The sequence below is a fragment of the Hipposideros armiger genome, unplaced genomic scaffold, assembly GCF_001890085.2.
Source record: "Hipposideros armiger isolate ML-2016 unplaced genomic scaffold, ASM189008v1 scaffold_72, whole genome shotgun sequence".
Classification (NCBI taxonomy): Eukaryota; Metazoa; Chordata; class Mammalia; order Chiroptera; family Hipposideridae; genus Hipposideros; species Hipposideros armiger.
In genome coordinates, this window is record NW_017731422.1 from 4,390,358 (window position 1) to 4,418,307 (window position 27,950).

At 54.5% G+C, this 27,950-nt stretch overlaps 1 protein-coding gene and 1 long non-coding RNA gene across 5 annotated transcripts in view; one reads left to right on the forward strand and one right to left on the reverse strand.

The window, feature by feature from the left end:
* Nucleotides 1–27,950, forward strand: part of TFEB (transcription factor EB) — a 46,261-nt gene that overhangs the window by 7,627 nt on the left and 10,684 nt on the right. The window contains exon 1 of one of the 4 annotated variants that reach the window (XM_019642780.1): nt 4,753–4,946. The exons of 2 other annotated variants lie outside the window; for them this stretch is intronic. The gene's annotated coding sequence lies outside the window, so the exon portion shown is untranslated. Of the gene's footprint in view, nt 1–4,752; nt 4,947–17,506; nt 17,706–27,950 lie in introns of those variants that run through there. One more of the 4 variants, XM_019642778.1, reaches the window with a different exon arrangement.
* LOC109382922 (uncharacterized) lies at nt 23,070–25,247 on the reverse strand. The gene is made up of 3 exons (XR_002124010.1): nt 24,894–25,247; nt 23,687–23,780; nt 23,070–23,510 (listed from the first exon to the last, which is right to left on the reverse strand). It is a non-coding gene; the product is annotated as an uncharacterized LOC109382922 (long non-coding RNA).

The following is a 27,950-nucleotide window of genomic DNA, read 5'->3' on the forward strand; positions in this document are numbered from 1 at the left end:
CTCAGAGCTCAAACTCTTGAGCGAGCTCTTAACCAACTGAGCCATTCGGCCGGCCCCTTGAGTCCAGACACTTCTGATGATGACGAATGACTGCTTGAGCAACGTTGACCAAAGTGTCCACTTGTATGCATTTTTTTGGCACTCCCGGTATATAGTGGATGCTCAGTAATCTTTGCAGAGTGAGTGAAGGAGTGAACGTGATTTGAGCACCCCTGTGATGTGTGCCCAGAAATGCAGACACAACAGATGCTGTACCCATGGCCCCTGCCCTGCAGCAGGCTGGGTATCAGCGTCACCATCTCAGGGACTGTACAGCTCGACAAGGAGGAGCTCCCTGTCTCCGCCCCGCAGTGAGCCAGGCCCAGCCTTGCTCCTCGTGTGGCTCACAGTCTGTCCCTCCCTGTAGAGGGTTTGCCAGCACCCCCTACCCCCACCGAATTCTACCAGTGGGTCTGTGGGGTGGGGCTCGGTTTGTTTTCTCCTGTTTGCCAAGGGAAGTCACAGCCTGTCCTCTGCCTTGTTTATAATTGGTTTGGGGACAGCACCTGCCTCAGCCCCCCACGGTCCCTCAGGGGTGCCGAGTGACACAGTATACTGTCCACCCCCTGCAGCCTCTCATCCCCTCCTGGCTCTAGCCAGGTGCGCTCTCAGCTGCCCAGCCAGTGCGGCGCTGGCTGGCTTTGCTGCGGGTGGATTGGGGCTGTGGAGCCAGCTGGTGCTGCCCTCACATTGTCAAGAGGAAGGGACCAAGGCCCGAGGAGCGTGGAGGCACCGCTCCAGTAACCCATGGATGAACTGAGCAGCCTCTGGGTGCCTAGCCCAGAGCCAGCCCAGCAGGGGGCTGGGAATAAGGACACTGCTGCTCCTAAAAGCTGACAGCCCAGCAGAGAATTTCAGGAACCACAGAGAAAAGCAGAGTGATGTGAGATAGGACAGAATAACGTACTAAATGAACATAAGGGCGTCCACGCCGGACCCATCACTCTGAAGAGCATCCTTCCTTGGTCTGGAGAGAGTTTTTACAAACGGGGTCCTGCCAGCATGGCGACGCTGGCTCAGCCCTTCCAACCCTAGGGCCCCGCAGCTCTACTGCCCCCTGGGGGTCACCCCTGCAGACATGGGAGGCCCCCATCCTGGACAGATCCTTCCAGGAGGACTAGAGGCTACTGAATGTGAGAGGAGGCCACCTGAGCCACTTCTGTCACTTGGAGGCCCTGGGCCATGGCGGGTATGGTGCTAAATTGGGCCCAACAGCTCAGAACTCTTCAGAGCTGCCTGTTGCTGAGCCCCAAGACTTGGGCCTGGACTCTGGGGCAGTGCGCATCTGCTGTCCCCGCCCCCGCCACCTCCAGCACCTTCTCCTCTTTCCTCCCCCTCCCCCTGACCCTCCATTTAGTTCCCTGCATGTGGAACATCGATGCGTGCATGTCTCTGTCCTGCTCTCTGTCCCCCTCTTTCCATGTTCTTTATTTCTTTTTCCTGCCTCTCCTTCTTTTGGTGTGTTCAGAGCCTCTGAGGGGCCCAGAGGAATGGCCCAGGGCAGGGTGAGCTGGGTGGGAGGGTGCCCAGCCTGAGGGAGCTCCCTGCCCTTGGGCAGCTTGGGGCGCCTTGGGGAGGGTTGGAGATGAAAGGGGCTGTGATCCCCAGCTCCTGTGGGCTGAGGGGCAGCCAGTAGCCTGGACCAGCTGGGGGGCCCCTTCCACACGCAGCCCCAGGTATCACTGGATACTCCAGACCTGTGACTAACCATAGGTTCTGACCAGTTTGTTTGGCCTAATTATCGTTTTGGCTTAATTTTCAAAGCCAGGTGTGAGAAGAAAATATTAGAGCTTCTATTTATTTTCATCTCATCCTTTTCTCCCCCCTTTTATTGTGAAATATTGCATAATTGCTGAAAAGAGCATAAATGTATGTATAAGGTAATAAATAGTGATGAAAGCCAGCATCCAGGTAACCACAACCCAATGAAGAAACAGAGTGTCGCCCGCGTCCCACAGTCAGCTTGTGTGCCCCACCTTGGTCACGGTTGCCCTTCTCCAGAGGTAATCACCATCCTCACCTTTCTAATGATCATTCTCCTGCTTTCCTTTATCACATAACCACCTATGTATGGAGCCTTTAGCAGAATATTGCCTGACTTTGAACTTAATACAGCCAGAGCGACACTGACCGTGTTCTTCTGTCTTGTTTTTTCCACTCAGCAGTCCGCTGGTGAGATCCATCCACGTTGTGGTGTGTAGCTAGAGTGTGTTCATTGTCATCGCTGTATGGTATTCCACTGTGTGAATTTGCCGTAATATTTGTATCCATCCCGCTGCTTGGGAACATCTGGATTGCTTTCCTTTTTTTTTTTTTTGGCTACTATGAACAATACTGGAAGAACATTTTTGTATGTGCTTCCTACTGCATTGGTGCATACATTTCTCCAGAGTATATATTGCCCAGAGTGAAACAGCTAGAGCTGTTCACAGGGTACACAGTGCATATTTCACCTTCAGCAAATATTGTGGGGAATGACTGTACACAGCACCTGAATTCCTGTTGTTCCATATCCTCGCCTTGTTATTGGCAGACTGTCATGCTGATGTGTGACAGTGCCTTATCATGGGTGTCATTTAGATTTCCCTCCTTGTTTATAGAGCTATTTTTGTGTATGTTTGCTGACATGCATGATATACGCATGCATTGGTATTTGTAAGCAACGTATGAGAAAAGCAGCATACATTGGGGGGTGCTCAAAAATTTGTACTCAGAGGAGCGTGTGATCAAAATAGTTGAAAGACCATTGTAATACTGAGTGCCAGGGGAGGGACTGGTTTCTAGGTTGGGGGTGGGAGGCTGGTCTTGGGAGGAGACCCCAAGTGGCAGTGCCTGCTAATGGGGCCGTTTCTGCCCACAGGGTACTGAGCCCCCCGAGTACTCACTGCTGCCTTCAGGCCCTCCCACCAGGTACAGCTGGCAGAGGAGGAGGGAGGCTGTAGGGCTAGTGCCCCCAGCAGGCACCCTTCAACTGCGAATTGGTGGGTGCCCATCCTTCAGGGGCTTCTAGGGCATTAGTTCTCAACCAGGGGCGATTTTGCTTCCCAGAAGATACTTAGCAACGTCTTATGATATTTTTGGTTGTCACAACTCAGGGAATGCTACTGGCATCTAGTGGGTAGAGGCCAGGGAGGCTGCTAAATATCCTAAAATGCTCAGGACAACCCTCCACAACAGAGAATTGTGTGGTCCCAGGTGTCCGTTGTGTAGAGGTTGAGAGACCTCGGGCCTAGGAAAAGAGCCAGGAACAGATTTGCCACAAACTCGATGCGTGGCCTGCATGCTTTCCGCCTGTCTCCTCATCTGGAAACGACAGTGGCGAGCATGGCTGCCCATTCCCATTCGTGGGGCTGTTGTCAGGGCTGGGGAGAGGGTGGCCGTGTTGGCATTTTGGGAAGCATCCCAGTGAAGGGGCCCGCAGCCCATGTTTTCAGGAGCAGGAGGGCTTTTCCTGTGCTCCCTGCCCACTGAGCTGGAGGTGTCAGGTGACAGACGGGCCATGAGCCTCAGCCCTGGATCCTGCTAAACTAGGCCTCAAAGAGCAGTGGGGGGAACCGCCCTGAGGGCCCCAGCCTTTTGATGAGGGCTGCAGAAATAAGGGGCTCTCTGGGGAGCCCTGAGGCCCAGGCTGAACCATGTCTGACTTTGTCCTTAGCTGGGTGGGAGTCCAAGGTTGTATGGGGTGATAAGAGGTGCTTATCCTACTCCTTATCTGAGGCCCTGTTGCAGGTCGGGGCAGTGAGGGATGGGAGCCAGAGGTCATCCTTGAGGGCTCTGCACACCCAGGCCAGACTCCTACTCACCCTGTGTGTCCTTCCAGTGTCAGGGTCAGCGCTCCCTGGGTCTCTTCAACCTCCTCGTCTGGATTCACCTCGCCTCAGTGTCACCTCCTGCCTTCTCCAGGAGCCACGGCCTATCCAGCCTTCCCTCTACTAGCTCTCTCTCCCTGAAACATACTCTCACGAAAGGGCCTCGTAAACTCACCCATCCTGAGATGCAGATAGCTGATCACAGCTTAATTATTGGCAGCCTTTCTTGTCAAGGGGTATTGACCTCCCGAAGATGGTAATTCCTTAGCTACCAGAAAGAAGCACGAGGGAAATGTCAAGTGTCTTTGACAGGCTGTTAGAGAAGGACTCTGGGGGCTAAGGAACCTTGGAAATAGTGTGTGTAGCAAGAGCGTTTTCTCACAAGTGAAGATGGTGTGGTAGCTCAGATCTTCCCACGGCTTCAGAGGACTGTGCTTGGTGTTGGGGTCCATTCCAAGGTGGGCGATAGTAAGGCTATGAACTGGATATCTGGAGACCCTGGGAAGGCCCCAGGCTGAGGTGACAGGTATATGGTCAGTCAGGAAGGTGGTGAACTGTGGGGCTTCTGGCTAAGAGGGTACATGTCCCCAGGAGGGGCTGGGAGGATGGACAGGTTAGGCCTAAGCCCTCACTGGACCTGGTAGGGTTCCTGCAAATTCCTGCTGCTCTGTGCCTCTCCATCTTGGGGCAGCGGCCAGTGTAGCCTGCGGCCCTGCGAGGCCAGGCTGTGTGGGAGGTGGATGGCTGTCAGAGGCTTGGTCCGGGAGGAGGCAGGGGCACCACAGGTGGCCTGGAGCCCTGGGTTGGTGAGATTGGAGCTGGGCGTCTTGTCTGTGTCGAGTAGACTTGTGGGTGAGAGAGGCCTTGGGGCGTGTGGTTCCCTCCGCTCTGTGAGTAATCCTTGGCCACATTTGCAGCTCCCTGGGGATTGTGCAACTTCCCCTCAGGCTGAGGTGCAGGGGGCTGGGTGAGAAACAATGCTGGGGAAAATGAGGAAACTGGGGCTGGCGCTGAGGCCAGGCCCTGGCTCTGCGCTCTGGCCCCCCGAGGAGGTGAGCGTTCCAGGGGGCCTCCTTCCAGGAGGCCACCCGCTTCCAGGTATGAGGGTGTATGTGCGTCCGTATGTGCACGTGTGAGTGTGTGTGTGAGTGTGTGTGTCTTTGGGGAGGTGGGTGAGTGGGGATGAGGCTCACAGGCTATACTGGTGTGAGATGTCTTTTGAGCAGGGTCAGAGCTGGGGAAGCAGGTGGTCCAGGGGAGGGGCCCATGCCAGGTTCAGGGGAGAGAAGACAGGCCGCCCCTGAGCCTGGGATGGTGGAAAATGTGTGAAATCAGGAGGCAGAGTTGCTGGCTGCCAGCCCCACCTCTGAGAAGCCGTGTAACCCTGGGCCGCTTAAGCACTTGCTGCCACTTCGCCTTATCTCCCAGGCTTGTTTGGGGGCTCTGGTGAGAAGGTAATGGGCATGATGTGCTTTGTGCGATGCTGGCCAGGCCATATGATGTAACCACCCACTTACATCAGGGATTGGGAGCAGTGACTGGGAGCGCCTGGCCGGTGTGTACAGTGCCGGCCTGCCTAGGTTCAAATCCTGGCCCTGCCACTTTGCAGCTGTGTGATCCTGGTAAGTTAATTAGCCTCTTGGTGCCTCAGTTTCCCCTTCTGTAAAATAGACGTGAGAATTATAGCACCCACCACGTGGGTTCATGGTGCAGATTCAAAGACTGAATTCATGCTCTGAACAGCGCCTGGAACCTGTGTGAGTAAGCGCTCTGCACAGGTTCACATTTTACTGGTACATGAGCATGTTTGTGTGCAAACACCAAAAAACCTGCCCAGGGTTCATGGTGATTGTTTTTGATGACCGGGATTTGCGTTAGAGCTGGGGATAATAGTAAGAGCTCACGTTTCCCAGGCCATGCTCCCCGTCAGGCACTGTGGCAAATGTTTGACCTGTGTCAGCCCCTCCGTCACAGTCGCTCCATGAGGTGGGTTAGCATCCCATTTCACAGATGAGGACGTGGAGGCACAGAGGCATTGAGTAACTGGCCCCAGGGCAATGATATCAGTGAGGAGGGAATGCAGAAGGGTCCCCTTAGCACTGAGAGGGACCCCGGGTCCTCAGGTCCTCATTCTAGCCCCTTGTCTGGGTTCAGCTGGAGGTGAGTGTGGAGCAGGCAGCAGGGTCTGCTGGGAGGGGTGTGGGGTTTACCGTGTAGCCTGTGGGCTCTGGCCCATCTCCAACCAAGCAGTCAGCTAGTAGAAAGAATTAAGTTGCTACAGGGAGTGGCTGTTTTGTAGTTGGAGTTAGAGCGGACTTCTTTGGGGAGAGCTCCCTGCTAGTGTGTGGACTTAAGAGAGGGGCTGCAGACCAGCCAGGGGGGCAGTATGGTCTCAGGGTGATGACTGGCTCCAGCTTCAGCCCAGCCTGGCTTTGAATTCTGCCTGAGCCATCTACTGAGTGACCTTGGGCTTCAGTTTCCTCACATGTAAAATGGGGGTTGTAGTAGTCCCTACCTCCTTGGGTGATGATGAGATGAAATGAGATATCACAGTAAGATGCTTAGCACAGGCCTGGCCTGGACTAAGTGTCCCACACATGGACGCCTTAATCAGGCACCTGTTGTAGAGAGACGGGCTCATGTTGTAGAGAGACGGGCTCAGGTGCCAGGAGGGGAGCTTGGGCCCCACAGATATCCACGAAGGGTTGTTGTTTGAACTATGGATCCGGACCACTCATTGGACCCTAATCTGGCCATGAACTCAGCTTAGTACGTCTCAGTGGACATTTTGTTAAATGTAAAAAGAGTAGAAAACATCCAAGTGTATTGCACAGTATTGGTAAGGTGGTTTTGTGCAACCTTTTTTGTTTCATGTTCACGTTCGTGTGTATGCATGCTCTCTGTGTGTGTATGTGTGTGTGATGGATAAAATAAAAAATGTTTTTCTGTGAGTCGTGATCAAAATATTTGGGGCCACTGCCTTAGAGATGATCTCCCTCCTGTGCAGTGTTTATGAAGCACCCACTGAGTGCAAGACCCAGCCCCACATTCTGGGGGCCAGACTGGGGAGTCTGAGCCCAGTTCTTAGCAAGGTGTGTGTGGGTGAGTGGGCTTCGTGAGGGTCAGCAGAGGCAGAGGGTGAGGGCAACAGGGAAGACTTTTTGGGTGATGACATGCGTTAGATGGGGACACTGAGAGGACTCAATGCCTGGGCTGAATGGTTGGCTCGGGGCCTGGAGCTACAGAGCCACCTTGGGAGGTAAGGCCCCTTGTCAGTGGAGGACTGCAGGGCCAGGCCTGGCCAGAGGTGCCCCTGCTAGCTAGAGAGAGGAGTGGGTGGGGGTCACCTCAGGGCACTGGGCGAGGGCTATGCCCATCTCCTCTGGCTGGGGTAGTGTAGGAAAGAGGAAGACACGGGGTTACTGATGCTCCCCGTACCCCCAAGACTTGCAGGATCCCCACTGACTGAGTGAGACCCAGGGCCCACCGCTCAACTATTTCTTCCCCTCTCCTTGGCCTCGGGGAGCCTCTTGAGCCTTCTCCCCACATCTGCTTGCTCTGGTGGGTCTGGCCTGGGACCTGGCTCAGCCCTGAGCCCTGGTCCAGGAGATAGAAACCTTTCTACTACTTAGATCTCTGTCCAGGGCAAATCAGGGCCTCAGTTTCTTCATCTGTAAAATGGGCTTACTAATCCTTGAGCAGCCAGCCATATGGGCGGTGATGTTCATCTTATGACCTGACGTGAATGAGCTGGCTGTAGGAAGTGTGGCGAGCTCTGGGTGGGTTGTTATTGTCGTCTCTAAGCCTGGGAGGGCTGGGGCAGGTCATGAGGACATCAGCTGCCTGGCTGGAGAGCCCCCTGCCCCACCCCACCCCATGACCTGGGGCCATGGGGCAAGGGTGAGGAGAGGCCTGTGACCCACGCGGAGCTGGGGATATCCCCTGCTCTGCGGGGGAAGTAGCCTGTTAGAGGCATCAGAGGATAAGACCCAGGTTTGGCCTGGGTGTAGGAACCCCAACTTCCAGAATCCCCACCCACTCGGGGCACCTTAGGGGCCTCAGCCTGGAGATCTGTGTTGCCAGGTAGAGGGGCCAATGCTCTGGGATTGACTGGCACAGGCCAATTTCCAGGAAGCCATGGGTGGCTTCCAGCCTGCTGAGCCCAGAGCCCAGGGTCTCAGGCATGAGCCCCCACAGCAGACTGGGGGTGTTGAATGATTGGTCACATATACTGAGCACCTCCCATGTGCCAGGCATTGTGCTAGGCACCTTTGTATATTGGCAAATTTCATCTTCACAGTAACCTAATACACAGGGCTTTTTATTATCCTGTCTTACTGTGAGGAAACTGAGGCCCAGAATGGTTAAGTCTCTCACCCCAGGTTACCTAGCTAGTGAGTGACAAAGCTGGGCTGAGGGCATGAGTTCTGGATTCAAGATGCCAGGGTTGACCTCTGGGCTGTACCACTTACTAGCCGTGTGACCTTGGACAAGTGACCGAACCGCCCTTACCATTAGTTTCTTGCTCTGTGAAATGGGGCTCACAGCAATACCTTCCTCAAAGGGTTGTTGGGAGAATTACGTGAGATAGTAGAGGGAGGGTGCTTAGTGCATAATAAAGGCACAATAGTGGGATCCGTGTCACCATCTCTCCTACCTGCAGTGTGACCCTGGGCCAGTTTTGTGGTCTCCCTGGGTGCCAGTCTCCTCAGTTGTGTGACACAGGGTACTGGCACTTTCCTTGGCCCTCTCAATAGGATTGTTGAGAATCAGATGGGATTAAAACCCTGGGTGGGTCCTGAGGGAAGCCTGTATAGAACAGAAGTGCTAGACTCCCCGAGCCCCCAGAGCTGCCAGGAATTTTTCAGGGCTTGTAGCTCACTGCAAAGTCCTGATGTACCTTGTTGGGGCCCGCTTCAAGCTTGCATGTTTCCTGCTGGCCCCCGCAGGCGTTTGAGTTAGTGACCCTAAATTTATTCCGGGGTTTCCCAAGATGTGTTCTGTGGAAGGGTTTGGTGGTCAAGTAGGCATGGCAGAGTATGAGTCAAAAAAAGTAAAAGGGGTTTCTTTGCTGCAGGACTTGTCAGAGCCTTTGATACGCTAATGTTCATTGTGTGCCCCCAATATGTGGTCATGTTATACCACAGGATACCTTAAAGGCCTGGTATTCAGAGCCCCATTTCTCAGATGGAGACACAGACCTGGAATGAAGCCTGGGAAGTGATTTCCCCGGATCATGCAGTGATCTCTAGCAGAGCTAGGACTGGACCTCAGGGCTTCTGAATCCATGGTCAGTGCTCTGCTCAGCACACGCCCTCCTTTACCTCCTTCTCCTGTTCTTCTCAGAGAAATGTTGTGTGTGGTGGTGCCCCTTTCCTGAGGCTCCTCAGCCTTTTCTGGACCCTCCCTCTGACTTCCAGCAGCATTAGAGGATGTCCCATCCTGTCTGGACAGTGTTGGGAGATGGGGCTGTGCCCAGCCTATGAGCTCCTGGAGATACTTTCCTGGCTGGTAGATGGAAACAAAGCTTCATCCCAGCTGCAGGGTCCCTGGCAAATTAATTCCATTTTCTGAGGCTCCGTCTCGTCAACTGTTTAATGAAACCCATCATCGTGTCTGTCATCTGGAGTTATTGACAGGCTCAGCTCGACACCATATGTGAAACGTGCTCTACTAATTTTCAATTCATGTACAGACATCCATGAGTCTAACAATTCTTATCATCTCTGGGGGCGATGAGGGAAGAACATGGAGGAAATGAGGGGATCCCTGGCCGTGGGACCTGGCGTGGTTTGGACTCCTAAGTTCCCAGGTGCCCCCACATTTGATGGACATTGCTGTCCATCTCTGGGCTCCGTTTCCCTGATCCCCTATGAAGTGAACCAGTGTGGCTGTCTCTAGGGACCCATGTCACAGGTGAGACATGAGGGGCGGGGGGCTGGGACAGGATTGCCTTGTGTCCCCCAGGGAGTTGGTGTTAGAGGTGGGAAGGAAACCCAGGGTCTCAGCGCCGCTGTCCTGCTCTGCCTCAGCAGGGCGGTCCTTCTCCACTTCTGCTCCTTTCACCTCCGACTCTTTCAGGCAGGGGGCTGGCCACCTGGGAGTGCATGTGGGCATGTCCACTGCTCTGTCCACGTGGCAGTCGGGGCATAACTACCCCAGACCCTCTGCTGTCCGCGAGGGGTCCCGAGGGAAAGGCCAAGGGGTGGGCTTGGGTTGGGAGGTGGGAGGAGGTGGCGCCTCCCTGGCAGATAGCGTCCTCTCCAGGAGGGCTGTTTGCCGATTTATTCTTAGCACTGACTCATTATAGAATCTATTTTTAGCCCTGTTTCTAAGTGTTGCCAACATCTGGTGCAGTCAGTACCGAAGGGGGTGGGGGTGGCAGGGGCGACCCCTTTGGGCCTTGCTGGGGACCGGAGCCTCTGGCAGGAGAGCAAGGAGGGAGACTTCTACTTCCTGCACCTGTCATGACTTGAAGCTGGGCATGCAGTAGGCATCCTATTTATGCCTGTGCATTGATTGCTTTCCCACGATGTCATCATTCTAGCTCCAGCTCCTAGTGAGGGGTGGGGGAGATGTTACCGTCCAGCCGGAGAGCATAAGCTGGTGGGACTCACCAGGCAGACTTTCCCACATCCAGCCCTCAGGGGTTCCAGTTGGCCTCTGACCTCTGCAGAGGGGACCTCAGAGGAGGGAGGCAAGCCCCAAGCTAGGACAGTTGTTGCAGCCACCACTGAAGGATGAGCAGCAGACTTTATGGGCCCGACTGCCTGGGGTTGAGTCCTGGGTTTGCTCCTTCCAAGCTGTGTGACCTTGGGCATGTCATCAACCACTCTGTGCTTCAGTTTCTTCATCTGTGAGATGAGGATGGGCATAATGTTTTGAGGATTAAGTAAGATGATAACATATGAAGTGCCTAAATCATACGTGCTTATAGTAGGGAGGTAGTGGATTTTTTATTATTTTTATTGTTATTATTACTAATGAGAAGCTCTGTATGTGCTGTGCTGTTGGAGTGCATTGGGTAGCTCAGCTTTTCTCTGAGTGATGTGAAGCTTGGGACGGGGCTCAGAGGGAGTGGTGGTTCCCAGGCATCACGATGGTGGTGATTTCTGCAGGGCTGCAGCAAGGGGTCGGGAGCACGCGGGAGTTAGCATGTGGGCTTTGTCCTTCACAGGCTGGATGAGTCGCTTAATTTTTCTGTACATCCATTTCTTTACTTACAAGATGATAATATGTAGACCGTAGAATTATTGTGGGAAATAAAGCATCCTGTGTTTGTGGAGTGTTTTGCCCAGTGCTGGGCACATGGTAAGAGCTAAGTCCATGAGACTTCTTTTTTTTTTTTTTTTGCTGTGTCCCTTTCCCATGTGAGGGATGGGATGCCATCGCCTTGGGAGCCAGGGAGGAGAGCTTGGCCTAGATGTTTGGAGGGAGGCTGTGGGGTCTGCACACGCTACTCACTTCCCCTGGGCTTCTGTAACAAGAAGAGTTCAGAGAAAGCTGTGGTTTTCAGACTCTTCCTCAGAACCCCAGGGGGTGTTTTGGGGGCCCCAAGTTGGAGGCCAGGTGGTCTGGTTCTCTCTGCTGCCCACGGAGCTGCTTCCTTCTCATGTTTTACATATCATGGTTCTAGGTAATGTCTGAAGATGGGGTTCAGCTGCTGGGTGACCTCCCAGGCTCCTTGTCATCTGACATCGATCCCCTCTGACTCGGCATTGACTTGGGAGGTGACCTGCGCAGGTGGGCTCTGGCACGCCCTGGGCACTGATGCCTAGAGGGTGCCGGGGCTCCCCACGGGGTGGGGGGGGACACAGAGGGGGCTGCCAGGCTTCTCCTCAGGGGAGAGGTTTGAGTGCCACTCCTGCACTGCTGCCTGTGGGACGTGGGTGCCTTGAAAACAAAATTCAATCCCAGAAGCAAAATCTTCCAGGAAGGAGTAAGTGCTGGGATTGGGCAGAAACGCCCCCGCCACAGCAGTGGCAGGTAGTAGGTGCTTAGGGAATATTTGAAATGAATGAATGAATGAAGTGTTACCAGCACAACGTCGCAGAACAGTGGTCCCTCTGATATGGTGGCACATCTTCCTTCTCACGCCCCACCTCGTCTCCCCTGTCCTCTGCTTTGTTTGACAGGCCTTAAGCCACCCCAGCCCTGGGGGCCAGGCAAAGCCTTGCTTAGAAACTTGCATGAGACACTTCCCCAACCTGAGCCTCAGTTTGTTCATCAGTAAAATGAAGGCGATTGGCTCAGCTTCGGAAGGTCCCTTCTGGCTTTTTACAGCTTTGGTTCTCAGGGCAAGTCACACACACACACACACACACACACACACACACACACACACACACACACACGCCATGGCTCAGCTGGGGAAGTGGGGGCCTGTGGGTGTGAGGGGAAGGGTGGGCATCCAACTGTGTCCACTGGGCTGGGGCCACCGCCGTGACTTTCATGTGTGACCTTCTGGGAGTGTGGGCAGCAGCCATACGGGCACATATTTGTGTCATTATGACTGGGTGTGAGGGTGTGTGTGAATCAGGCCAGTGAGGGAGTGAGGGCAGTTATCTCCCCTTGCCCGGGAGCTTCCCAGGCTCTGAGGAGAATGGAAAGTGATTCATGCAAAGGAGCCCCAGCTCCGCGTTTTGGCCACAACCCAAGGTATAGGGGAGCCAGGCTTCCTCCCTTCTCCCCACCCACCAGAAGCCTAGCTTCCCCCTCCTTTCGTGCCTCAGACCCAGTTTCTCAGTCAGGGGTAAGTGGGTGCCTTGACGTGCAGTCAGACACCCCTTTCAGGGATATTTAAGGGGGTGGCCCATGCCTGCAGCTATAGTTGTCAGCGTGGTGACCGTGAGGTCTTCGGGACCCCACCTCTTGGCACTAGATAACCCCCTGCGCCAGAGGAAGTAGCCTGCAGCGCCCCGGGCTCCTACTCGGCGGTCAGCACCCCGTCACAGCCGAGTGGTTTTCCAGCTCAAGAAGACCTGCCAGAGAGGGGGGAGGCCCCACCTGCCCACCGGCTCCCTGCCGTCCTGGCCGCACCTCCCGGTGACTCATCCCCCTGGGGAGTGAGCCTGATCCTCTCCCAGGACATCCCGGGGGGCCTGGTGCTGAGCCCAGGGCCCCATGAAGCTGGGCAGTGAGGAGTGAGGTTCTCTGTCTAGGGGGGCGGGGGGGTCCTAGCAAACTTTTCTTGAACCCTCTCTTGGCCCCCTAGACTTCATTTTCCCTTTGCCCACAGGGAAGCCATAGCCCCAGATTACATAATAGGTCCAAAGTGCCTCACAGGTGAGCAGCCCCGTCTGGTGGCTGGACTCAGGAGTCCCTGTTCCCCAGTGCCTGCCACAGGCATGTCCCCATTCCACTGCCTGGGTTCACTAGAGGAGAGGGTGGGGCCTGCCCTCCTGCCCCCCACAGGGCTGCGCAGCCTGGGAGGGGGTGGGGAGGCCCTCTCCAGGGAAATGAATTCCTGGCCTGACCCCAGATGCCGGCCTGCCCAGCTCCGCTCCAGGGTAACGCTGGGTGCACACACAGCCCCATTGTACGCCTGGGCCCCGTGCCCGCCATGGGCCTGGCACCCGCTCTATCAACAGCAGTAGCTCCCTCAGCTCCTTGGCACCCCCTTTTCAGGGTGCGAGCCATTGAGGAGGAGGAAGGAGGAATGGTGATTAGGGTGTGAGTGTGTCCTGAGTGTAGGGACCATGTGGATACTTGAGGAGCCAAACGAGTATATTTGTTTTCTCTCATCAGCTGTGAGGTACAATATCCCCCATTCGCATGAAGAAACCAAGGCGTGGAGAGGCTTCAGTGACTTGCCCAAGGTCACACAGCGGGCGATGGGCAGAGCTGGGGGTCGAGCCCAGGCAGCCTTGGGGCCAGAGTCTGTGTTCTATACTGACCGTCAGGGTTCAGGAAGAAGCAAGGCTCCTTTCCACAGCCCGATTTTGGGGACCAAGACAGGCCACTTTCTGGAAAGTATATGTCCCCAGGGTGAAAGGGGCCCCTGGAACAGGAGGGTCTTGTGTCCCCATGTGCTTGTGAGAAGCATGATGGTTAATTTCCAAGGATGATGCTGGTGTCTGGGCAGGTATAGCAGGTCTCCAGAGCAGTGCCTCAGTTTCCCTGCTCCACCCACACTGTAGGTCCCCCTGTTCTCCTTGGGAGGGTGCAGGAATGTAGAAGTGAGGTGTGGCCATGGCTGGGGCTTGAACCCCTACCCTCTTTTCCTGTGCTCCACAGGCTGGTGAGAAGCCCCCCTTTCCTTAAACTAGGCACCCCTGGAGGCAGGGGTGCTGAGGCCTCTGGTTGTTTCTATTCTGAGAGTCCGTCCTGAGCTGTCCCATCTCCTCAGGTTTCCCAGCCTGAAGGGGCCTCTAAGGCCAGCTCTAGCCTATGAGGGGGTCCCACCTCTGCCTCACACCCATGCCCCTCAGGCCAAGATGGAGGGTGCCCAGACACAACTTTTATGGGGTCTGCCCCGTTTCTCGCCTTCTGGGCTCAACTTATCTGTTCCACGAGCCCTGACCCACTGGGGCTGGGCAGAGTTGAAGCACCTCCCTTTTCCTCGGCCCACCCTCCTTGTCCCCTGTCCTGGGCATGTTTCCCTCCTTCAGTGCCACCTCAGCCCTCTTAACAAACAGACAGGGCATTCTGCAGTGACCACAAGATTGTGCAATGGCAGGGCTGGGCCATGGGGACAGGTGGGGAAGAGAGAAGATGGAAGGGGACACCGAGGTTGGCCCACCCTGGAGCCTCACCCCCTTCCCCGCTCTGCCCGGGCTCATCTTTCTCCATCTGTGCCAGTCCCGCTGACCAGTCAACACATCTTCATCCAAGGCCGCAGGGGTGGCCACGTCCGAGGGCTTCCAGAGATGAGTGTGGTTTGGGCAGTCTGTGTGTGTGTGTGTGGGGGTCATGGGGAGCATCTGGATGCCCAGATTGGTTGGGGAGAGGGAGTGAGGAGACCCCCAGGCTGAGCCCAGGGCTTGGCCGACTAGCGAGTTTGGACTTTATCTGGCAGACAGTGGGGAGCCATTGGGGACCATGGAGCAGGGGTGCGCCATCTTTCTTTGTTGCTCAGCCTCTGTTTCTGTTCCCTTGATCTTTCAGGGCTATTTTCTTTCTCTGTTTCTCCAAAGGCAGGAAACCCTTCTCTGCGCTTCAGTTCCTTCTCTCGGATCCCTGCTCCCTCCATCCTGTACATCCATACTCTGTTCTTCGGCGTCCTCGGCTCAGCCGTCCCAGCTTGCTCTGCCTGGCCTGCTTCTGTTGGGCTTCCTCTTCGTCTCCCTGCCCCCTGCCTCACCTTCCATGGGGTGGGGGTTGAGTGGAGTTGGACTTGAGGGAAGGGGGATAGACATGGTGGGAACCGGTGTGATGGTGACTGAGCCAGGAGGACATGCTCTGTTCTGACACAGCCCTGCACCCTTCAGGGAACAACCCTCCCCCAGTGAGGTGGCTAAAGCTCATTAGGAGAATCTTACTTTGCACGTCAACCTGGTCATTGGCGATACAGGTATCTCTAACAGATAAATTAGAAAACGATGGGCCTTCATTTTCTTTTTATTAAATTTAGCAGAAAGGGATATTGAACCAAATGGGAATCAGACTACAGACAAATACTGTTCTCTTTTGTCTCCTTTCAAACATCCATCCACCTATCCATGGATGCGTCTGTCCATCCATCCATCCATCCATCCATCCATCCATTCATCCATTCATCTATCCATCCATCCATTCATCCACCCACCTATCCTTGTATGTATCCATTCATCCATCCATCCATCCATCCACCCACCCACCTATCCACCCACCCACCCATCCACCCACCTACCTATCCATCCATCCATCCATCCATCCATCATCTACCCATGTATGTACCCATCCATGTATTATATTCACATATGCTTCCATTATATCCATGCATGCATCAAATATTTATTGAACACCTATAGTAGATGTTTTACATTTAACCTTTACAGAAACTCTCCAGGATGGACATTAGTGTCATTTTATCCAGGAGGACACTGGGACCTTGTGACGTTAAGAAAGTTGCTGAAGGGCATGCAGACAGTAGGCAATAGATCTGGGATGCATCTACCTGCTTCAGAACACGTGCTCTTAGTGCAGATGCAAACGGCTTCCCTAGGTGTCCCCAGTGCCTAGTCCTGAGCAGGGACCATAATGGCTGTGCTATCGAATAAACAGGCCTGCTAAGGTTCTGGAATGCTGGGGTTCTCTAGCTCTATTCTAGTTGCAGCCTGGGGGTGGGAGGCAGTGCTGGGCTTCGGGTCCTACTGGCATTTGCCACCAGTAACTGAATGTTGCCATCACCAACCCTGGAATGTTGGCTTCTTCATCACATAACTTGCAACCCTGGCATGTCCTTATTTCTTCTCTCCATCTTCCAACTCTGTTTCTGAGGACAGTCTTACCTCCCGCAGGTGAGAAAGTTCCTGGTACCCACTTGGCCATTGCATCCAGCCCTACCAGCCTCCTCCAGTGACTGGGCTCTTCCATGCCTGTCTCCCGGCTTCTCCCCAGGGTGGCCAGCCCCCATTTTCCTCTGGCTTCTTTATTGGCCTTTCTTTCTAAGCGTTAGCATTAGCTGTTCAAGTTCAGGTCAAAACTACCTCCTTGGGCCTCACTGGATGAGACAAGGATGTGAGTACAGGTGCTTCACCTGGGATGTGACCCCAGGAAGCACCAATAGGGGGATAGACTAGTGAGACAGGGAGGGGAGGAAGCCGAAAAAGTGTGTGTTAAGGAGCGGTGAGCGCTGCAGGTGCCTGAGGCCCCGTCTCCTTGGGGACCTCTGTAGACAGCTTTAGAGTTACCCCGCAGCAGGGTGGGGTGAGGGAACTGGGTGTTTTTTCACTTGCACCCTCATTATTTGGCTAAGAGCTGCTGGGGGTAGGCAGGATGCTACCTCCGTTGGCTCTGGCACAGATACAGGTGCTGGCAGCTAGAAGTGCTCAGGTGGGCCGGCTGACTGTGAGTGCCCAGGGGACGTGGCCAGGGTCCTGACAGCCTCTGCCACGCTCACTGAACCCAGGCCTAGCGGTCCGGCCGGTCCCCTGGAGTATGGCCCTTGTCAGCCCTCTTACCGCAGCTCTCTTTTCTCCGTGCCCATGAAGCTCCCACCCCCATCCCCAGCTGCCACAGGCAGACCCTTTCCACTGGGGCCGGTCACCAGTACCACATTCACTGTGCTCAGCAGATCCTTAAGGAGCACCTACTATGTGCCAGGTGCCATGGAGAAAAAGAGGAAGTTGTCAGGATCCCTCCAGGCATTCACAGTCGAGGAAAGGGTCCCAGCACGAATGAGATTCTTACCATGTGCCAGACACTGGCAGCCCTTTCCAGGCCCTGTCCTAGGCGAGTGGATGTCTCTGTGCTCCATCGTCCCCTAGAAGGCGGGACGGCCGTGCCGGGTAGCGCACAGCCTGGAGCCACCTTCAGGTCTCCTGCCAGCCCTAGTATCCTGAGACTGTGATTGTAGCAGTTCTTCTGACTTCCTTTTCCTTTCTCTCACTGCCTCTGTCTCTTCCCTTCCTGGTGCCACTAGCCCCATGGCTGCCACGTGGCTGCCGTTTCGTCAGTGGGGGAACTGAGTCTTCTAGTGCCCTCCCCCTGCGTCTCTATGGGGAACAGGATGCAATTCACAGGGCAGTGGGGGGTCAGTTTATGCAAGGGCACCCTTCTCTGTCCCTGGTGAAGGCTCTGCCTAGTATCTGCTTCTTGGAGGGGCTTCCTCCCTCTTGACTGCTGGTCCCAGCCGCTGCAGACTCACACTGCTATAGTCTCATGCCTTCTGGGGCCCAGGAATGGGAAGAATTAAGAACTGGAAGTGGAGTGTAGGTAAGGCCTTCTAGTGTGGGGGATGGGGAAGGGCCCGCGACCAGGATGGGGCAGGTACTGGGCCTGGCTGGTACATTCACACCGAAAGCTCCTTACGGGTCTGCACGGGCCGGCATGCCAAATCCTGGTCGCTTTGACTCATCCCTCCAGCTGCTACCCACAGCCTTTCCCCTTGATGTTTTCACTTCCAAACCAGGTTTGGTCACAGTGCCCGTGCCAGGGTGGCGGGGGCAGGAGTGTGTCTGCCTGTGCTGGCCAACCTCATTACCTTTGACATCCTCCCCTACTTACTAGTGTCATCTATTCCCCAGCCCATGGGCAGGGCCGGCACTGGCAGAGCCGACCAACAGCCATCCTGTACCTGCCCCACTTGGATAGAAAGGTGGCTGTACTTATTCCGGGCAGGCGTGTTGCTGGGAGGGCTGGGAGGATGGAGTCGATTTGCACAGGGACTGAGAGGTGGAGTTGATGACGAGGCTTTCTGTGGGTGTCTCAGGTTGGGGCTTCCGCATCTTTGATCCGGGGAGGACTATAAGGCAGCTGCCTCCTATGGTGGAAGCCGGGGAGGAGGAGGATTGGGAGCTAGAGCTGGTGGAAGATCTTGAAAGGGGAGAATGGAGTTACTGGTGCTCCTCCCCCACCCAACACGCACAAAACCCAGGGCCCTCGGTTCCTCTCTCTGCTCAGCCAAGAGCACAGTGCTGCTCGTGGAGTTCAGGACAGAAAAAAAGGGGTGCGTGAACCGCGGTGCGCATTTTGAGAGTAATACCGTGCTGTTTCTCTCATACCTTGGGGGGGTGGGGTGGGAATAGGCGCAGCTCTCTCACTCCTTTGGCTGGTGGGACCGTAACTATCGAAGGTCATTTCTCCTGTGGGGGCAGAGCTAGATCTTCAGGGCATGTCTCCTCTGGTTTCCCTGATGGAGATGTGATGGAGGTACCGGTGGGGTGTACCTGGGCCGTGCAGAAGCAAACCCAGGTTCTGGGGCTGGGGCAGCTGCCATGACTGGAGAAGCCCTGGGATGGGAGAGGACGGGATAGGACCCAGGCGAGGGAGCCCCTGGGTTTTGTGCTCCTAGTGACTATTTCCAGAAGCCCGGCTCGCAGGTGGGGCGGGGGAGGAAGCCCCGCCATAGGTGCGTGTAGTGAGGGGAGAACAGCCTGTGGTTCTCCAGAGGCCGCTGTCTGCGTTGGCTGCCCTGTCCTGCCCCCACCAGGCGTGAGTCAGACCGAAAGCAGAAGCTGCCAGACATTGCGCAGGGTGAAGCCAGGCAGAACCAACTGTGCTATTTTGGAACCTGGTTAAATCCCACCCCTGTCCACCCACCTCCCTTCTCTCAGGGTTCCCACCCCCTCCTGGTTGCCAGCACTTTGCCTTCCTCAAGGGGACAGTTAGGACAGGACTTGATTTCCCCTGGAATGTATGCGGAGGGGGGTGCTTAAGGCCCCGCCCCTTGCTGGACCTCCCCTTCCCTGGAGAAGAGAACTGGCTCCTGGGGAACCAGCCTTCTGGGGTGTTGGGAGGGCAGTGCCCCCTTCTGGTGGAAGCTCACAGGCAGGGCAGCCTGTGAGCCCTGGCGAGATGATGGTCACCCGCTTTGAGCACTGCCCATCTGGTGCTCACCCTCCCCTCGCTTTCTTTCGCCACTCTCAGGCCAGCTGTCAGCCGCCTCTCCCAGGGGTGTGAGCTGACAAGAGCTTCAGGTGGGAGCCTCTCCTGGCAGAGACTCTCAAAGGGTTGGGAGGGATTTCCGGACCCAGAGGGGAGATATTTTGGGGCCAAGGGCCTTTCCAGAACCGATGACATCACGTACCCTGGAGTAGCCCCAACTGACCCCCCCAGTCCACGGTTCTTTCCCGGGCATCCTAGGCCTGCTTGAGGTCCCGGCCCCATGTTTAGGGTTTCTTTGGAAACTGCATGAGCTTAGGGGCCCCTGGCAGTCCAGCCAGCAGAGGTGAAAGAGGTCAGTGGGGTGTGTGTTTCTGAACTGAAGATGGGAGTGTAGAGTTGAGAGCTGTCACCCATCCGAGGGTAAGGTGGAAAGGGGTCCCTGTCCCTCCTGCAGCTGTGTGGTCGGGGAGAGCGTGGGCTTTGCTCTCATTCTGTATGAGTGTGTGTGGGGGGGAGATGGGCACAGCTTGCCCTGTGTGATGCTGCCTCTTGGGGACCCTGAGGACAGAGCTCCACTCTGCTTGGTACCCCCCAGCAACCTGTGGTGGTGGGTTTCATGTATGGGGGGTGATTAGCAGGCATGCTGCAGGTGAGCAATTAAAATGTGGGTCCTTGTCAACCTCAGGTGAGCAGGACTTGGGTTTCTCATTGCTCAGATGGATTTGAGGCTTAGGCAGGTGAGAAGCAGGAACACGTGGTCTCCCTGGCAGGCTGCAGGGGGTTTCAGCACCCCCCATGCTTCCTGGGGAACACATGGCACACACGCACAGGCACACACTGTCCCCCGGGTTGTCTGTTCAGTGCTGGAGCCGTGCTTTGGGCAGGCAGGTCCTGGGGTGGTGTGTATGGGATGGTAGTGTGTACGGTGTGTTTGGAGGAGATGCTGTGTTTGTGTGTGCGTGGGCCTCACCTGGTCTGTCTGGGCTGCTTTTCCACCACACCAGCTTCCAGGCTGGTTCCCCATAAGCCTGGACTGTGCCTCCTGCACCCACGGAGCGCCTGGTGAGCCCTAGGGCCCTAAGTTGCCGCCTCCTTGGCTCCTGGGCCTGAGGGTCAGGGCTGTTTGCTCAGGTTCACTGTGGGTCTCAGAAGGGCCCTGCTTGTCCCTTGAAGTATCGCTCTCCACCAGAAACCTGTACCTCCCTGTTGTCTCCTCCCACCTGTCACCAAATTTGGGACCAGGTGACCAAACCTCCAGAGGGCTGCAAGTAAAGTGACTTTAATGGCCCCCTAGATCTCCTAGGGTGCCATGGCCAAGGGCAGATCCTGACTCAGTAGGTCTAGGCTGGGGCCTGCACATCTGCATTTCTAACCAGCTTCCAGGGGATGTGATGCCTGGGGACCATGCTATGGGTGGCGAGGACTCGAAAGGCCCTTTCCCATCTAAACTCCGTCGAGATCTACGCTGCTCACCCAGCCAGGGAACTAACACCCATGGACCACCTCCCAGGTGCCAGGCACATCACCCACTTCAGCTCCTCTGATCCCCTCACCTACTCTGAGGGAGATGCCATCCTGTTTCATCAGGTCACGCAGCTGCTAAGTGGCAAAACCAGACTTGAACTCCGGTCTGTCGGTGTCCAGAACATATGAGCATTCCATTGAACCCAACTGTCTGCCCACGAGAGAGCAGACTCAGAAAGACCAGATGCAGCTGAGGGGGATGCATGAGGGGTGGACTGCAGGGGGTGGCCCTGGTGGTTTTGGGGTGGTGGGGGTGGAGAGTGGTGCCTTGAGGGGAAGGAGGGACTGAATGGAGACTAGTCCTCCGTGCACTCATGAGCCTGAGCAGGCAGAGGTTGGGTGTGCAGACGCCCTGACCAGGAGCCCCAGGTCCACTGCCTTCCAGCTCTGTGACCTTGGGCAAGTTTCTCAGCCTCTCTGTGCTTCAGTTCCTCCCTCTGTGAAATGGGGGATAAAGTACTACTTTCCTCATGAGTGAGTGGTGTTGCTTTGAGGGTTGGATCAGCAATATATATCAACTCCTAAGCACTTGGTATGAGTAATAATTAACCCCTGTTGGTTCGTACCCAGGAGACAATAATAGGCCACCTCCTGTGAACTTAATGCAGTTGTCCCTGCCATAGGTGGTTCCCTCCTTCCTTTCCCCTGCCCTCTTCCAGTGTCATCTTTTATTTAGCAAAGCCTGGATACTTTAGTTATGAAGAGGTTGTTTTCAAAGTACTCAGAGGCAGATTAAACTCTCAAAAAGGTAGGCAAACAGTAGGAGTCCGTTTGCCATCTACAAGCTGCAGGGAGGCTGGAGAGGCTGACGACGTGCAGCCGGGGCAGCAGGCGCTGAAGGAGAGGAGGCCCCCAGAGCAGGGTCAAGCGCAGGCACTGGGGGGTCAAGTGCACTGAGGGCCAGGGCCTGGGGCAGGGAGGGCTGGGGCGGGGTGGCCTAGGCACTGGGGCTGGGTTTCGAATGAGCCAGACCGGAGCCAGAAGCCTCTGTGCATGTGGCTCTGTGCTTCTCTGTGCCCCTCGTGCCTCTGCCTTCCTGCCTAAGCGGCCGGCAGATGGAAAAGCAAAGGCTGGGTCCATAAGGCTGCCACGATAACCCATCTCCGTGCGTCTACCCCGTGGGCCCTGGTTTCCTCATCTGTCCTGGAGCTGGTGGTGGCCACACACCTAAGAGAGACCTGGGCTTGTGGCCTCATTTCACTGTGTTCTTATAGTGTGACCTTGGGAAGGTCACGTAGCATTTCTGAGCCTTGGTTTTCTCATCTGCCAGAGGTGCTATTTGTCCTGTGACGTGTTTGTGGAGGACGGATGAGAACTGACGTAGGTCACGTGCTTAGCACGGTGCCTGGTCCTTAGTAGGGACTCAGCGAGTGTTTGCTGCATGAGAGAACGGGGGATAATTGAGCAGATCTTGGGGTCACTGGGCCAGCAGACTTTGAGGGCCCTGAGTCTCGCTCTGGCAAGTCTGAGGGGGTGGGATGGGCTGGAGTTTCCAAAGAAGAAAGCTGATTTTTCTGGAAGCTTTCTTGTAGCTGGGGAGACTGGTAGGTGGCCAGGAAACAACCGGAGAACAGATCAGTGTAGATCCAGGCAGGATGCTCAAGTGGACGGTGCATCCAGGAGTGGAGTGCAGAGGAGCAGGGGAGAGGGCTTTCATCCTCTCACCCACTCAGCCCAGGGGAAAGGCAGCTGCCCACTGCGAGGCAGGGTGAGGAATCTGGCTTGTGTGTGTGTGTGTGTGTGTGTGTGTGTGTGTGTGTGTGTGTGTGTGTGTGTGTGCAAGAGAGAGAGAGAGACAGACAGACACTGACTGCATGTATGGCTGGGCTGTATCTGTGCATATCACAAGAGTGGACCCTGCCCCAGGACTTTTCTGGTTTTTCCTCTCCATGCTCCCCTCAGACACATGTTCCCCTTTCACCCTATCCTTCAAAGTCCAGTGGCAGTCCTCCTGGGGCAGGCTTCCTGTCAGGGTCCAGCTGGTCCTTATGAGACAGGACAGGCACCTCTGGTCTGGGACCGCCTTTGAAGCTGTCCCCTTTGCTGCACAATTGCCTTGCCTTGCCCCAGGGCCAGCAGGCCAGCCAGCCAGCCAGGAGGTGTCCACTCCTACCCTTTCCTGTGGGACTGAGCTGGACCGCATGGCTGATGGGCCGGAGCTGTGGGCAGTGGAGGCCACTACGCAGGAGCTCCCAGCTCCCCTCTTCCCCACCTCCTGCCTGGGTTCAACAGAGATTCAGAAACAAGCCCTGACTGCATGCCCTCCTGCCTCAGCCCTGCAGCTCCTTGCAGCATCCTGCACTGGGTCCTGGGGTGGTTGAAGGGAGCGTGTCCTGGGTTCGAGTCTTGTTTTGTTGCCACGTTGTACAAACCACTCTTTTGGAGCCTTAGCTTCCTCCTGTAATTCATATTTGTTCCACAATCTTTATTCATTAGAAACAGGGGTTGGTAAGTCTGCATCAAGAGCGTTCCCACTTGGCAGAGTTGCACACAAGATACAGAGGACCACATCTTGCATGATGACCTTTGTGTCTGTCCAAGGTCAGGTGACACTCAGCCATGGTGCTGGAGGTCAGACCGGAGGGTCCCTTTAGGGGAAGGTCCTGGACGGAACTTTCCAGGGTAATGGAAACATTCTTGATCTAGGTGGTGATTACACGTGGTACACACCTGTAAAAATTCATTGAGTGATACACTTTAGGTCTGTGCATTTTGCTGGGATAAATTATACCCCAATAAAAAGGAAAAAGGGCAAAATGTTAAAGTAAAATGTAGAAAGCAGGTACCACTGACCCCATTCCTGTTTCTGGTACCAAATACTTTCCAATCAAACAATGCACACTTACCAGGGGCGAGTGTGACTTCCATTTGCTCTTTTTCAATATGGGAAGGAGCCGGAGGTCCCCATGGTTGCTGCCTTTCATGACCTCTAGAGAACCCCTGGGCAGATAATAACAACCTGCATTAGTAAGCATCTCCAGTGCCTGCTAATGATCTCCCCTCCATCATTACCCACCTGCCTCTCCCATAGCACTGCAGTGAATGATGTGATCTACAAGTTTTGGAAAGGGAGATCTTTGAAAACCCAGGGCTTTTGGAGAGGAAACAAATAGGGTGCTGAGTAATTGGAAAAGCAGGTGAAGGCAGTCCTGCCCTGTCCAATAAGGAGAGAGAGCCGGGGTGACCACGAGGCTGCTGTGCCCCAGCCTGGGGCCTTGATAGGGTGTGTGTGTGTGGAAACTTGTCCAGTAAGCATGGACAAAGCAACAATAAACAGTGACCAAATGGTGATACCTGCCCTCTGCCCATGCTTTCACCCTCACAGCTTGACTGATGCAGGGGTCGGTAAACCGCGGCTCGCGAGCCACATGCGGCTCTTCGGGTACGGCCCCGTCTCAAAAGTTTGCCGACCTCTGGAAGAGCCAATCCTGTCCCTCACAACAATTGAAAAATTATTCGTGAGCCATAAATATGCCTTTACATAATCACCATTATGTGAATAATATCCTTTAAAATTTTTATAAGTGAAACTATGATAGTTTTATTTTCATTGTCAATTTTACGTCAGAGCCTGCGGCTCAGTTTGCTGACCCCTGGCGGCTCTTCCATCTCAAAAGTTTGCCGACCCCTGGCACTGATGGAAAGGCTGAGGCTAGGTTCAGACGTGGGGTCAGCCCAGGATCTGATGGCAAGTGCCCACAGCATCTTGTGGGCAGGACTGCTGGCTCCCCGGAATGTTATGACACCTCCCCAACCCGAGTTCTCTTTGGGTTCAGCCCCACGGAGGCCTCTGCGGCCCTGCGGGTACCTGTGACCACCTGGGTAATTTGGAGTGGCCTTTCCTGAGGCATGGGGTTGTGTGGACATCTTTGTTCCTTTTCCTAGTGCATCAGGCCTGCCTTTGCTGCCTCCTCTGCCAGAGAGGGCTCAGAGCAGACAAACAAACCCCCATCCTGGAACCTTTCCCTCTCTTCCCTTCCCAAGGCTGGAAGGCACGCCCCCCTCCCCGGGAGCTCCGGGGGCCCATCCGCCTGCCTCCTGGAGCCGCAGCACCTGTTCAAAGGCCATCCTTTAGTGGTCGCTTGATTTCCCCCTGCCACGCTGTGCAGCTCCCGCACCACTGGTCGTTGGTAACAGACTGGATCAGGAGACAACTTCTTCCGACCACAGCGGCCCAGAACGTAATAAATGGCTTAAACAGGCGCGCTGGCTGCGGGGCTGGCTGGGCTCGCACACTTTGTTGTTTCAGCCGCCAGACATGTGTTTTTCTGGGAATACAGGAAATTATCCCGGCACTTTGAGGAAGGGCAGAGTTTTTTTCTGTTTGTGTTTGGGGATTCCAGACCATTCCATCATCCCAGGCACCCTCCAGCCCCTGGGCTGGATGAAAGAGATCAGAGATCAGCTGAAATGCTTTGATTGGAGGGGGGCTTCTTCAGTGGGAATCCCTAAAATAAAACGTGGCACCCCCCACCCCAAGTGCGGGACCAAGGCCAAACTCTAAGCCCGAGGGTTAGAGTGGTGGAGACGGACTGCCAGGGTCCAGCCTTGCCACCTATGAGCTCTGTGACCTTTGGCAAGTGACAACCTTTCTGTGCCTGTTTCCTCATCTCTAAATGGGAGGCAGTACTGGTTACTCACACATATGAGGTATTGTGATAATTAAATAAAGTGCTTTGAACAATACCTGGCACGTAGTAAGTACTCCATAAGCATTAGCTATGACTATAAAATATTTTTCCCCACTAGAAATATATACATGTTCATTATAGAAAAAGAATAACATTCCAAAAGGTAAAAAGAAAAAACCAAAATACTCATGACTGTATCATGCAAAGGAGTCAGTAATATTTTTGTCTATTTCACCCCGAGCGGTTTTTCTACACATATTTGTCAATGGTGATGATCAGATCTTCTATACAATTTTGCATCCTACGTTTTGTCTCTTGAAGTAGCCCCATGTTACTTACTGTAAACATAGCATTCCTCCAGGAGGGGCACACCATAATTTATCCAACCATCGTATTGCCGGACATTGAGCTTGTTTTTTATTTTTCTCTGTATAATGTGATAGGCATCTTTACGCAGAAAAGCCTTTTCTGCATTTAGGATGACTTCCTCAGGCCAGTGGATATTTTTTTAAGGCTTGGATACATAGTGCCAAGTTGCTTTTCCAAAGATGTACCCAGCTCCACTTGGGCAGTTTTGTTGAAACTGCCTGGCACCAAAGACATTTTAAAGTTGTAGCCACACTTGGGTGGAAAGGTAATTTGTTCAACTCTTCTTTTAAATTATTTAAGGTCTACCCTCCTTCTTATGTATATTTTTAAATGAAAATATAACACACAGACACAAAATGTGCTAGTTGTGAGTGAGCAGCCCGGATGCATTCTCAACACCTCCATGTCTCCCATACTCACATCAAATTCCAGAACATTCCTAGCTGCCTGCCCCCCCCACCCCCCCAGCTGTCCTGTACCACCTCCCCGTCACTGCCCCCAAGGCTAACCAGGATCCTGACTTCTAATACAGAAGATTTGTTTTGTGTGTTTTTGAACTTGATATACGTTGATCACGCTGTATGCGTATGCACTGTTGTCTGTGAGAGTCATCTGCGTTGCATGTAGCAATAACTGGTTAACTCACCTGTGAGTAGCATTCCCGTGTTTGGATGTCCCACACTTCTTTATCCATATTCCTACTGATGGACATGTGGGTGCTTTCCAGTTTGGGCCACTCTCCGTAGAGCTGTCCTGACCATTCTAGTGCGTGTCCTCTGGGGAGCACGGGGATGCTTTTCTGTTGGGCATACACTTAGGAATGGAGTTGCTGGCTCATGGAGAATGTGTATTTTTTTGCTCCCTGCTCCTGTTTTTAAAGGATTGCCTGGAAGGCAGAAACATCCCCAGGGCAGTTCAGGCCCCACCAGCAATTGTAGGGACCTGCCTCAGCTAAGAGCAATTTGAGGGGCTCTGTATGAAGACTGTGCTCCCACCGAAGGCCCCTGTCTGGGGGCTGTAGCGGGAACTGAGTTGGGTCCTGGGTCCTGGCCCTAGAGCTCCAGCTGGCCTGTGGCGTCTGACCCTGGCCTTGTGCCTCTGGTGGCCAATCAGTGTCCTCGCTCAGGGTCCTGGGCTGGCCTAACCACCACTGTACTGAGCAGGACGAGGCTTGGGCCAGACTCCAGGTAGACATGGGAGGACCCAGCACTGGACATGACTGAAAACCGGTGGGGCCCCTCACACACCACTAAGAGCTGCCCTGCTCCCTTTTTCTTTGTTTGAAAAGAATCACACAAGTAGCACATATTAATATCCTGAGAATTAAGTGATACAAAAATGGAATAAGAAGCTATGAAAACCCCTTTCCCAGTTCACCACCCCCTCCCTCTCCCTTCCCCAGAGGTAACCACTCCGAACAGTTTGGGGTGTTGGGGGAGCCCAGAATAGTGAATAAGGAGTGGGGGCTGCCTGGTTCAAATCTTCATTCTCCTGCTTATCAGCTATAAAACCTTGGGCAAGTTACTTCACCTCTCTGTGCCTCACTTTCTCCCTGAAAATTGGGGGGCAATAATAGGAGTCACCTCGTAGGGCTGTTGTGAAGAACAGATGAGTTAATATTTGAAAAACACATAAACCGGCCCTGATTCATGGCCATCATTCAAGACGTTTTCTGATCCTTCTAATCTTTTCTACACATTTACCTATTTCCTGCCTAAGTGGCCTAAAGCTGTACATTTTATTCTGCAGTTTGCTTTTCCCACTCAATGCTATATATCTTTGAGATCTTTTCCCTCCCCTATATATAGGACATTTCCTGTTCTGGGGCCTCGTCTCTCAGGTATTCCTTAGGGAATCACTGATTTCTCCCTATTTCTCCTCTCCCTCTGTCCACATCTTTCCTCTGGAAAGGTCCTGAGCAGCCGGTTATTACTGAGGTGTAATGACTGCGGAGGAAGGCCCCCACACCAGCCAGTATGAAACCAACTCTGGTCCTGACCGGAGGAGCACAGGTTCGGAGGGGAGCCCAGCGTCCCCGCCCCAGTTGCTGAGTGCCGAGGGGCTGGCCCTAGAGTCCCTGCCCCTCCCCAGTCCCATGGAAAACGTAGCA